Source organism: Pleurodeles waltl, chromosome 9, assembly GCF_031143425.1.
Source record: "Pleurodeles waltl isolate 20211129_DDA chromosome 9, aPleWal1.hap1.20221129, whole genome shotgun sequence".
Taxonomy (NCBI): Eukaryota; Metazoa; Chordata; class Amphibia; order Caudata; family Salamandridae; genus Pleurodeles; species Pleurodeles waltl.
This window is the reverse complement of record NC_090448.1, coordinates 1,020,850,537-1,020,863,993: the sequence shown is the minus strand read 5'-3', so window position 1 is coordinate 1,020,863,993 and position 13,457 is coordinate 1,020,850,537.

Sequence of the window (13,457 nt, the reverse complement as noted above, 5' to 3'; positions counted from 1 at the left end):
GCCAGGCAATTGCCCAACCTCAGGGTGGTGACCCTGGGTTGGAGAACCAGGCTCAGAGGTTAAACTCTGACCTGGTGGGAGGTAGGTGTGCCTCCCTGGAAGTCCTGGCCTGCCAGGCAATGGTTCAACCTCAGGGTGGTGACTCTGGGTTGGCTAACCAGGTTCAGAGGATAAACTCTGACCTGTTGGGGGGTAGGTGTGCCCCCCAGAAAGTCCTGGTATGCCAGACAACGGTTCAACCTCAGGGTGGTGACCCTGGGTTGGAGAACCAGGTTCAGAGGTTAACCTCTGACCTGGTGGGAGGTAGTTGTGCCTCCCAGAAAGTCCTGGTGTGCCAGGCAGTTGCCCAACCTCAGGGTGGTGACCCTAGGTTGGAGAACCAGGTTCAGAGGTTAAACTCTGACCTGGTGGAGGGTCAGTGTGCCCTCCAGGAAGTCCTGGCGTGCCAGGCAATTGTTCAATTTCAGGGTGGTGACTCTGAGTTGGATGGCCAAGTTCAGAGGCTAAACTCTGACCTGGTGGAAGGTCAGTGTGCCCTCCAGGAAGTTCTGGCGTGCCAGGCAATTGTTCAACTTCAGGGTGGTGACTCTGAGTTGGATGGCCAAGTTCAGAGGTTAAACTCTGACCTGGTGGAGGGTCAGTGTGCCCTCCAGGAAGTCCTGGCGTGCCAGGCAATTGTTCAACTTCAGGGTGGTGACTCTGAGTTGGATAGCCAAAGTCAGAGGTTAAACTCTGACCTGGTGGAGGGTCAGTGTGCCCTCCAGGAAGTCCTGGCGTGCCAGGCAATTGTTCAACTTCAGGGTGGTGACTCTGAGTTGAATGGTTAGGTGCAGAGGTTAAACTCTGACCTGGTGGGGGGTAGGTGTGCCTCCCAGAAAGTCCTGGTTTGCCAGGCAGTGATCCAGTCTGAGGGTACAGACCCTGGGCTGGAAGACCAGGTTCAGGGTGTCCCCCTGGACCTGGAGGGAGGGGATACTGATAACAGTGCCCCTACCATGTTGTCTTCTGAGGAGGCCACTCCTAGTTGGAGGGTGCTGGACCCCAGAAAGGAGGGCAGGGGGAGGGAAGCCTCACCCCGGGCCCTAGTCCAACCTGAAGGTACAGACCCCAGGTTGGAGGGCCAGTTGCAGGTTAACAGCCCTGCACTGGTGGAGGAATGGTACAGGGCGACTTCTATAAGCACCCTGACCATGTTGGACTCTGGGGGTACCGCTCGAGGAGGGAGGGTACAGAGCCCCAGAGGGGAGGACCAGGTTCAGGCTGTCATCCCTGACCTGGTGGAAGGGAGAGTGGTTAAAGGGTGCCCAGCACCTGGGGCTACCGCCCACCACTCCCCAGAGCCACAGTGGTGGGAGAGCTTTGAGAGGCCTGGGGCCTGGCTCTCATCCCTGGCAGCTGTCAGTAACCACTGTGGCTTGCTGTCCGGGTGGACAGAGTTATCCCTGGGGGGGGACAAGTGTCACACCCCGGGGGTAGAGTGGGCAACACCACTGTGTTGGTCATGGTGGTACTATCCTGCTCCTGGGATACATCTGTGAGCAAAGTAAGGTTAGGTGCTGCACAGATGGGATCCGCAGGTAAGGAGAAAGGTTCCCCATGGGTTGGCTTAGTGGGGCCTGAGAGTATGGACAGAGGGATCCAATTGGAGTCAGGAAGGCGAAGAACTGGAGCATGCCCCTGCTGTTTTGGGCCTGGGTCCTTGTTCTGTCGCCTCAAACAGGGAAGTACATCAGGATAGTGATTGTTCTCCCCTGGCTTTAGGCTGGTAGGGGGTCATGTTGGACCTGGCTTTTTGACAGGGTCATCCCCAAACTTTTTGCCTCCTTCCTCCTATTTTGTCTGACCTGTTGTTGTTGGCTTTTGACCTCTGGGCACTTTACCACTGCTAACCAGTGCTAAAGTGCATATGCTCTCTGTGTAAATGGTACTATTGATTGGTTTATCCATGATTGGCTATTTAATTTACTTATAAGTCCCTAGTAGAGTGCACTATATGTGCCTAGGGCCTGTAGATTAAATGGTGCTAGTGGGCCTGCAGCACTGGTTGTGCCACCCACTTCAGTAGCCCCTTAACCCTGTCTCAGGCCTGCCATTGCAAGGCCTGTGTGTGCAGTTTCACTGCCACTTCGACTTGGCATTTAAAAGTACTTGCCAAGCCTAGAACTCCCCTTTTTCTACATATAAGTCATCCCTAATGTGTGCCCTAGGTAACCCCTAGAGCAGGGTGCTGTGTAGATAAAAGGCAGGACATGTACCTGTGTAATATATGTCCTGGTAGTGTAAAACTCCTAAATTCGTTTTTACACTACTGTGAGGCCTGCTCCCTTCATAGGCTAACATTGTGGCTGCCCTCATACACTGTTGAAGTGGCAGCTGCTAATCTGAAAGGAGCAGGAAGGTTATATTTAGTATGGCCAGAATGGTAATATAAAGTCCTGCTGACTGGTGAAGTCGGATTTAATATTACTATTCTAGAATTGCCACTTTTAGAAAGTGAGCATTTCTTTGCACTAAAATCTTGTTGTGCCCTTCAATCCACGTCTGGCTAGGTTTAGTTGACAGCTCCTTGTGCATTCACTCAGACACACCCCAAACACAGGGTACTCAGCCTCACTTGCATTCATTTGCATTTTGAATGGGTCTTCCTGGGCTGGGAGGGTGAAGGGCCTGCCCTCACACAAAGGACTGCCACACCCCCTACTGGGACTCTGGCAGACAGGATTGAACTGAAAGGGGGCTTGGTGCATTTCTTAGACACTCTTTGAAGTCACCCCCACTTCAAAGGCACAACTTAGTATAAAACAGGGCCTCTGCCCTACCTCATCAGACACTTGCTGGAGAAGAAACCTGAACCAGAAACTACATCCTGCCAAGAAGAACTGCCTGGCTGCTCAAAGGACTCACCTGTCTGCTTTTCTACAAAGGACTGCTGCCTTGCTGTTGGCCTGCTGCCTTGCTGAACTGCCTGGCTGCTCAAAGGACTCACCTGTCTGCTTTTCTACAAAGGACTGCTGCCTTGCTGTTGGCCTGCTGCCTTGCTGAACTCTTGTCTGGCTGTAAAAGTGCTCTCCAAGGGCTTGGATAGAGCTTGCCTCCTGTTCCCTGAAGTCTCAGGACCAAAAAGACTTCTCTCTTCCACTTGGACGCTCCGTGCGCCGAAATTTTCAACGCACAGCTTGTTCCGTGGCAAGAAAAATGCCGCACACCGACGCTGATCGACGCGACGCCTTCGGGACGACCGAAACTTTGACGCACGGCCTCGCAAGGGCAACGCCGCCCGACTTCCCCAGAGAAATCGACGCAACGCTTGCCGTGAGATCAAAACTTTGACGCACGGCCTTGCAAGGACAACGCCGCCCGACTTCCAAGGGGAAATCGACGCGACGCCTGCCGTGAGATCAAAACTTTGACTCACAGCCTCGCAAGGACAACGCCACCCGACTCCCCAGGAGAAATCGATGAGACGCCTGCCGTGAGATCGAAACTTCGACGCGCAGCCCCGCAGAACGATGCGCAGCCGGAAAACAAGCAGGAAAATCCACGCACAGACCCGGGACATCTGGTACTCCCCGCGAACCACAGAAAGAGACTGTCAGCGCGCCGGAAAACGACGCCCGACTCCCCGCGTGGAAAATAACGACGCAAGTCCGTGTGTGCTGAGGAGAAATCGACGCACACACCAGTTTTCCACGTATCTCTTCTCCTGTGGCCCTCTGAGGAGATTTTCCACCAGAAACCAGGTACTTTGTGTTTGAAAGAGACTTTGTTTGCTTTCTAAAGACTTAAGACACTTTATATCACTTTTCAGTGATATCTTTACAAATTCATATTGCAACTTTGATCGTTTTGACATTAAAATACCCAGATAAATATTATATATTTTTCTAAACACTGTGTGGTGTATTTTTGTGGTGTTATACTATGGTGTTGTATGATTTATTGCACAAATGCTTTACACATTGCCTTCTAAGTTAAGCCTGACTGCTCGTGCCAAGCTACCAGAGGGTGGGCACAGGCTGATTTTGGATTGTGTGTGACTTACCCTGACTAGAGTGAGGGTTCTTGCTTGGACAGAGGGCAACCTGACTGCCAACCAAAAACCCCATTTCTAACAGAAACTAACTAGATCCTCTATTTCCGTGGAGTGCTCTGGGAGTGATGATAGGCAGGGCGTTTTTGGTTCACCTTTTGGGAATTGAAGATGCTTTCCCATATTTCTCATTTTTGCTGTTTCTGATATGTAATCAGTTATGAAGGGGTGAACATAGTAAACGGCCGAATCTTTAAGGATATAAGTTGGTCCCAGACTAACTATCTTCATTTTGGACCTTCTTAAGGTTTGTTGAACCAAATACATTTTCGCCTTCAGCACTTTTAAGAGTGATTAAATGAGCCTTGTTAGATTGTTACTTATATGCCAATCAGTATGGTTGCAGCACTGAAATGATGTTTAAGTAGGTAAGAACATATTAGACCCATAAATGGTACCGTGCCAAGGGAATAGAGGTGTATCCTCTTGGATCCACAATGTGGTGGAAAAAGCTATCCAAGAAATCTGCTTTAAGTATAGTGTTGCTCCAGGAAGGGATTAGGTGTTTTAAATGATTGGGAGAAAAAAAAAAAACGTTCCCAAAGCAATTTAGTCAAATAAGATTGAAAGTAATATGTAAAAAAAACAAAAATGACGACATTATTTAGGGGTTCAGGAGATTAATCAATAGAACCAAAAGGTCAACAGCAATAGAGCACGGCTCAGATAAAGCCCAGCCAATCAGCCCTCTGAATAGTAATAACATCTTTATTCGCCATATGGGATCCACAAGGCTTGATATCTCACATTTTGGCACCAATGGATCACAGCAGGACAAACTTGAAATTTGCAGCTGGTGAGGTTGCTTCTGCATTAGGGTCAATATGCAACCATTTCCAACTTCCTGCTGTACATTGGTATTAGCCACTTTTTGGGAAGTTTAAAGCCTTCAGCATGACAATTCTAGGAGCCACAGCCACACAGTGTTAGAAATGGGGTCTCTAGTTGGCAGTCGGTTTGCACCCTGTCCAAGTAGAGACCCTCACTCTAGTCAGGATAAGGGAGATACCCGCTCAGATAACCCCTGCTCACCCCCTTGGTAGCTTGGCATGATCAGTCAGGCTTTTCTCAGAAGCAATGTGTAAAGCATTTGCACATGACAAACAGTAATAAGTGAAAACACTACAAACGGACACCACACCAGTTTTAGAAAAATATCCAATATTTATCTGTATAAAAGAAGACCAAATATGATACAAATCCAACATGCAGTAATAAAAAATATGAATTCTGCAAGATTTACTCAAAAATACAGTTCTTTGAAGTCGATAGCTCCACCTGGGGCTATCACGGCGTCTTGATCAGCAAAACCAACAGTTGAGGCCAGCCGCTGCGTTGCAGGTCAGCTACGGTGTCGGAAAGACCTGCAAACAGTACTTTGGATTTGCAGGGTGTCGTGATCCTCATGGTGAGCTCCAGAGAGTGGTGTCACTGACGTTGTGGTTTCGGTTCTGGGGTCGTTGGGCCCTTGAGGTCACTCGCGTTGTGGATCGAACTCCACACTGATTAAGTCAGGTGCGCCGGCATGGATGGCGTCGGGGCTGTGGTGCAAAGCAGGACAATGCGATGTGCGGTGCCCACCGGTCCCGGTGCAGGCAGCGGCTCAGTGATTGCGTCCAACGGTGTTGGTGAGACCAGGGCTGCAGCGTGAAGTGGGCCAGTGCGACGTGCGATGTCCACCAGTCACGGTGCAAGCAGCGGCATCGTCGTTGCTGAAGCGCTGTCATCGGTAGACCCAGGCCAGCAGTGCGGGACGGTGCTCTGTGACCCTGATGAGTGGTGTCCACAGGCCACAGTGCAGGCAGGATGCCTGGTGATGACACATGAGTCGATGATGCTGGTGTTGGTTGACCGTGGCGGTGTTGTGAGACGGGACAGTGCTTCATGTACCTCACGAGTGGTGTCCACAGGCCACGATGCAGGCAGCAGCATCAGTGTCAGCAGGAGCGGCGTCGTCGGGGATGCCCAGGCTGCGGTGTGAGCAGGCGATGCCTGAGTGCGGGGCCCACAGGTCGCAGTGCAAGCAGCGGCTCGGTGAAGTCGTCCGATGATGGCATCAGTGAGTCCAAGGGCGCGGTGCGAAGTGGGGCAATGCACCCCTGTGTGGCGTCGGCAGGTCACGGTGCAGGCCAGCTGCGTCGCTGGTGGCAGCACAGTGGTTTCTCCTTTTGAACAGCACAAAACACACAGTTCCTAGTGCTGCAGGTAGAGGAAACTGAAGTCTTTGGTGTCCCTGAGACTTCCAACAAGAGGCAAGGTCTACTCCAAGCCCTCAGAGAATTTTCTCAAGCAGGACACAAAGCAAAGTTCACCCTTTGCACACTTTTTAGGCAGAATCGGCAACTGCAGGCCAGTCCAGCAAAGCAACACAGCAAAGGGACAGTACTCCTCCTTCAGCTCTTCAGCTCTTCTCCTGGGCAGAGGTTCCTCTTGATTCTAGAAAGATTCTAAAAGTCTGGGGTTTTGGGTCTTCTTCTTATACCCAGTTCTGCTTTTGAAGTTGGCAAACTTCAAAGCAAAGTCTCAAGTGTTTGCAAGATCCTTCCTTGTCCAGGCCAGGCCCCAGACACTCACCAGGGGGGCGGAGACGGCATTGTGTGAGGGCAGGCACAGTCCTTTGAGGTGTGAGTGACCACTCCTCCCTTCCCCTCCAGCACAGATGGCTAATTAAAATATGCAGGCTTCATCGCTGCCCCCTTTGTGTCATCGACTAGAGGAGAGGTGTGAACAGCCCAACTGTCAAACTGACGCAGACGGGGAATCCACAAATATGCAGAGTCACAGAATGGATTAAGCAAGAAAATGCCCACTTTCTAAAGGTGGCATTTTCAAACCAACAATCTAAAAAACAACTTCATTAAAAGATGTATTTTTAAATTGTGAGCTCAGGGACCCTAAACTCCACATTTTTATCTGCTCTAAAAGATAATCTGCGCTTTAAGGCTATTTAAAGGCAGCCCTTATGTTAACGTATGAGAGACATAGGCCTGGCACAGTGAAACCCCAATTTGACAGTATTTCACTGTTAGAACATATAAAACATACTAGTATATGTCCTACCTTAAACATAAACTGCACCCTGCTCCTGGGGCTACCTTGGGCCTACCTTAGGGGTGTCTGACATGTAGTAGAAGGGAAGGTTTATGCCTGGCAAGTGGGTACACTTGCCAAGTCAAATTTACAGTTTAAAACTGCACACACAGTCACTGCAATGGCAGGTCTGAGCCATGTTTACAGGGCTACTAATGTGAGTGGCACAACCAGTGCTGCAGGCCAACTAGTAGCATTTGATTTACAGGCCCTGGGCATCTCTATGGCACTTTACTAAGGACTTACCAATAAATCAAATATGCCAATCATGGATAAACCAATCAACAGTACACTTTACACAGAGAGCATATGCACTTTAGCACTAGTTAGCAATGGTAAAGTGCCCAGAGTCCGAAAGCCAACAAAAACAGGTCAGAAAAAATAGGAGAAAGGAGGCAAAAAAACTGGGGATGACCATGCAAAAAGGGCCATTTCCAACAGGCAGGTATTCCTGAGGTTACATGATTAGTTTCCACAATTCTCCATGAGCCTAGAACTCTAATGTAGAAAGCTCCTGGTGGGGCAAATCAGGCAATTTTATCTGCCAAATGTGGACATTTGTCAAGCGGATCAGCTCATTGTCTTTGTCTTTTATGAGTTTAAACTGTATAGAAAATTGAATTTCTACCTCCAGTTTATTTCTAATGGTCGTACACCTACAGGGCAAGCTGCTAGAGTGCACTGTACAGGTATCAGGGGTTGGCAGACTCCATCAATCACTCTCTTCTGCAAGTGCTCCAGCCAAACCCATCCCAAATTTTTCAGCAATTCCTCTTTCTTATGGGTAAAGTTATGTCACAAAGCACTGTACCTAGAACTATTCATGATAGGGAAGTCTAAATCAGCTTCATTACCTCCTCAAGGATGGCACTAGTAAAATAAGGTATTACCCACTTCTCACTAGTGGACCTCAATCAAACTGCCTCTCTGATTATAGTACCCCCCTGAGTAAGAGGCACCAATGGATCTATGGGAAGCCCTTCTTCAAAGGTCCAATGTCACTATATCCTCTCATATGCATGTAAATGAAACCTCACTATTTTTTTAGGACAGTTAGCCCAATGTCCTTATTCCCATAACAACATGATACAGGTCAGTGGTTCCTGGGAGGGTGGGGTCCTGCAAGAGCTTAAATCATGTAACAGCATTGCCCTCATTACGAGTTGTCCAAGCAATATCCCCTAAGGGGAATACCACTCCAGGCACCTACAAATTTGTCAGTGCCTTCAAGGTCAAAGTTATCAGTTCCTCAAATACTGGCCCCTATAATTTTGACACCTGACACTGGGCTGAGGCCTCTGGTGATCTTTGGGGCTGGAGAGAGCTGCTGCGTCTGGCCTCTATCCACCTTTGTACTTCGGCAGGGGAGAAAAAAAACCTCTCCCTGACTGAAGTGAACGGATCTATGCTGTCCTGCTGTCACACATGAGATCACCCCATACTTGCGATTAAAGGGCCTCCCCAACATTTACCACCTGCCTCATGAGGGTGGTAAATGCTTGCAAATTAAGGCTCATTATCATCCCCATGAAATGGAAAAACATGCAGAATTGGACCTGCAATGAATGCTCCATGTGCTATTCCCCATTCCAGAGGAAAATCATTGTAATCTTTGTTATCACAAGGGGAGATACTGCCTGCTACTGGTAAATATTAACCCAGTATCTTACAGTTGAATTAATGGGGAACTCGGAATGAAGCTCCAAACGGGCTACTGCACCATAGGCTGGGTATTTACTATCTGTACCTCACAACTTCCTGGGCCAGCCTCTGGGCTGATGGAAACTAGATTGTGCATAATACTGGACAATAGTGCTTGCCAGAACTGTTATAGGGGTTTTCAATTCTGAGACATGAATCAATCTTTCTAGATATCATGGTTGTGACAATTACACTAACAATCTAAGTGTAAGCATAAATTAGATTTTCTTAATATAGTAAAATAGTAAGATTGTGAAACTTTTAGATCAATAAAGACTAGTTAAAGGGACACCTTACTGTTGACTTTTTAGTTACAAGTTACATTTAAGAATGCAGTAGGAGGCTGGCCTTGTGTGAGGTGGGTAGCTATGGTACTTGCACCTTATACCAGGTATAAGGTATAAGGTATCCCTTATTAGTGTAGTGTAGTCAGTGTCCAGATGCCGGGTTTTCTAGATGTAGCTGCGGATGAGCAGCCAAGGCTTATCTAGGAGACATTCAAAGCTCACGCAATCAATCAACCAGTCAAGGAATGTTTAAAGCACACTACTCACCGATGAGCGTCTCAAGGCACTGAGAGGGTGGGGCGGGGGGGCAAGGGGGAGCTTTAGGCACTGCTACTGCTCGAACAGCCAGGTCTTTAAAAGTCTCCTGAAGGTAAGGAAATCTTTTGTCTGATGCAGGGGGGTGGGAAGAGTGTTCCACATCTTGGCAGTGAGGTGCGAGAATGATCTGCCGCTGGTTGTAGTTCTACAGATTCGTGGGACGGTTGCATGGGTGAGGTCGGTGAAGCAGAGTTGCTGGGTCTGGGTGTAGAAGGAGAGATGTCTGTTGAGGTATTCTGGTCCGGTGTTGTGCAGTGCTTTGTGAGAGTGGGTGAGGAGTTTGAAGGTGATTCTCTCGTCGACGGGGAGCCAGTGCAGGTTTCTCAGATGGCCTACGATGCAGCAGTTGCTGGGGATGTCCGGGATGAGGTGTGCGGAGGTGTTCTGGATGTGTTGCAGCCTTTCCTGGAGTTTGGCCATGGTTCCTGCGTAGAGGGCATTGCCGTAGTCCAGTTTGCTGCTTACAAGGGCTTGGGTGACAGTTTTTCTGGTTTTGGTGGGGATTCATTGTAGATCATTTGTAGATCCATTGGAGCATGTGGATTGTGTTGAAGCAGGAGGATGAGATGGCGTTGACTTGCTGGGTCATGGATAATGAGTGGGGTGGTTGTGAGTGTGTGAGTATATGTGTGCAAGGATTCAGGGGGATGTTGCATGTGTTTGTGTATGTGGCTGCAAGGGTGTTGTGAGTGTGAGTGAGTGTCAGGGTGTGTGTCTGTGGATGCGTTTGGGTGCACGCGCGCATGCTTGGTGGGGGTTAGTACGGGCATCGGGGTAAATGCATGTATGCAGGGGAGTATGGGGGTTACTATTGTGTGGGGGGTTACTGGGGTGTTCAGGGGAGTGGGGGGGTGGGAATGTTGTAAGGGAAGGGTGGTTGGGGACACTTGTGTAGATGGGCAGGTACCACAGCACCCCCCAGCGACCAGGAAAGTTGGAGTAAATTACTTTAAATTCCCCAGAACACCCACTTGGAAGAAAAGAAGAATAATAAAAAGCCCAGAAGAGACTGCAAGACACCAACAGTGGATTCTTAGACAAGAGAACATCTGGAAGAAGGGGACCAAGTCCAACAAGCACAGCAGAGTTCAGGAAGGGCAGGAGCCCCTACCCACCAGACTAAAGGTGCAAGAGATAAGTCAACGGTGATGAAGGAGAGTCAGCACTGCACCCAAGTAGATGAAGTCGAGTTCCTGTGGCCTCCTCTCTGATGGCAGCCATTGTCCCTGTTTCCACCCTCACCCCTCCAACTTCCTCTTCCCAATCCCAATCTCCTCAACCCCAAACTATCCCAAGCACACAGGCAGACGAGCATGCACACAAGACAACACACAAGAGTGGCAGAGGCAAACACAAGCACCACCCATCATCCCACAGGCACTCACACAAACACCATCCAGATGTAGACATACCAATATCCACAATATCCACTGTATTCCCCTCCTCCACCTCCCTCCCAGATCCGTCTACACTCACACCTGCATGCACTACATCCTCATCCACTACCAGCATCACCACCACACCTAGCATAACACATACTTCACTGGCAGACACCTCCACAACAGCCATGCACACATCCCCTGTGTCCTACAACCACTCCCTCTTCCTCCACTCCCAATCCTTCTATCTCTTCCTGCCCCAATGTCCCTAAAAAGCTTTTCCTATGCACCACTGGCCTCTTCCCAACCCCTCCCCCGTCCTGCATGTATGGCCAGGGTGGCAAAAACCCAGCCAAGCACTTCAGCCACCCAGTCCACGGGCCCAGCAGTCACCAAACCCACTCGTGGTAGGAAAGAATCCAGGGCACATGAGGGAGAAGGAGACTGCAGCCTCAAGGGTAAGGAGCAAGCCCCAGCTGCTGCCAGGAAGAGGAAGGAGCCAGCCCCAGATGCTGCCAGGAAAAGCAAGGAACCTGTCCCAGCTGCTTCCAGGAAGACCAAGGAATCAGCTCTAGCAGGCAGGGGGGGATGGGGCATGGGTAGGACCTCTGATGGAACCACGGAACATTGTTGTGCAGCAATCCGAGGCTGCAGAGGATAGGCTGGAGCTTCCCCCTTACAGCAGCAGCAGCACCACCACCACCACCAGTGGGCAGCCATGCGAGGCTATGGGGGATGGGCTGAAGCCTCCCCCGCCAGCAGCAGCACCACCACCACCAGTGGGCAGCCACCCAAGGCTGTGGGGGATGGGCTGGAGCTTCCTCCCACCAGCAGCAGCACCACCAATACCAGTGGGCAGCCATCGGAGGCTGCAGGGGATGGGCTGAAGCTTCCCCCACCAGCGGCTGCAGCAGCACCACTTCCACCACTGAGCAGGCGTCACCGCCAGCAGATGGTATAGTCCTGCCTGCATGGGCTACTGTGCAGCCTGCCCCCGCAAATCCTGTGGTTATGACACCCATCCTGAGAGAATGTGTCCTTGCACTCCCCAGGATCAAGAGCACAGGGCACGATGACCCCTCTAGAACCAGTGGGTAAGACACCCACCAACCCCAGCCTCCCCAGGATCAAGAGCACAGGGCACGATGCCCCCTCCAGAACCACTGGGGAAGACACCCACCAACCCCAGCCTCCCCAGGATCAAGAGCACAAGGCACAATGCCCCCTCCAGAACCAGTGGGTTAGACACCCACCAACCCCAGCCTCCCCAGGGCCAAGAGCAGAGGGCACGATGCCCCCTCCAGAGCATGTGGGCAAGTCACCCACTTGAGAGACTGTGGCCCTGCACTCCCCAGGACGAAGCACAGGGCATGTTGCCCCCTCCAGAGCATGTGGGCAAGTCACCCATTTGAGAGACTGTGGCCTTGCACTATACAGGACCAAGCCCAGGGCATGTTGCCCTCTCCAGAGCATGTGGGCAAGTCACCCACTTGAGAGACTGTGGCCTTGCACTCCCCAGGATCAAGCACAGGGCATGTTGCCCCCTCCAGAACCAGTGGTGTTATTTCATCTCCCATCTGAGGCAACCCCCTCCCTTGTCCCCCTGAGGTGCCTGCCTATTTACCAACTGATGCCCCTGCAGTGTTCTCTCTGTGTTGATGCAGGTGACAAGTGGTGCCTTGGACTTTGGCCTGTGGCCATGTGGCCCATGCAAAATGAGGACTGGGCCGTGTCCCTTGAACTGTACAGTTGTATATATCGGTTGCATTGCATATTTCTTATTTCTTCTCTTTAGTGAACTCCTGTTGACCTTGCATTGTTCATCCGAGGTACGGGGTAAATTTGTTTTAGTACTGCAGCTGTATGTGTGTATAGTGTTGGGGTTGTGTGTGTTGCGTGTGTGTGCCACTCTCTTTTTCCTCCCCCATCCCTTGTGTGCTAGGCGGGTGTACCCACCTTCGTCGTCTTCGCCGTCGTTAGTGTTCGTGGTGGAGCAGTACGTAGAAGAGCATGAGGAAGATATGCAGCTTGGGCTCCATGGCGACGTGGTTGTTCCCTGTGTCCCCAATGGTGAGTTGTTTCCCTTCTGAGCTCTGTTTCCGCCAGGCTTTTGATGTCATTGGTACCACTCCGGCAAAGGTGGCAGATTAGCATGTCTTAATGAGGTGGGCGGAACATTGACTTCCGCCTGGCTGTAGGCAGCTACAGCTGTGGTGCCTATTGTTTCCGCCCTGGCGGTCGGTGTGGTAAAGTGGCTGTCTAACTGAGGTCGTTTTACCATGGTCAGAATTTGGCAGTAATTACCGCCAGCCTATTGGCGGTATTACCTCCACTTTTGCACCAACCGCCAGGGTTGTAATGAGGGCCTATGTGTCGGCCCTTCAGTCCATTGCTTAGTTTACCTCCGGGGATGCCATAAATTAGCCATGGAATGTGGCTGCATCAAACAATATGTTCTGCATCCCAAACTGCAGACAGCAGGCTGTCACACAATTACAATTTGTCATGCAAGCAAGTGTTGTGATACTTAGGGTCACATTTACAAGTTGCTAGTGCCACGGGAAGTTCACTTTTGGCGACACTCCGTGGCAC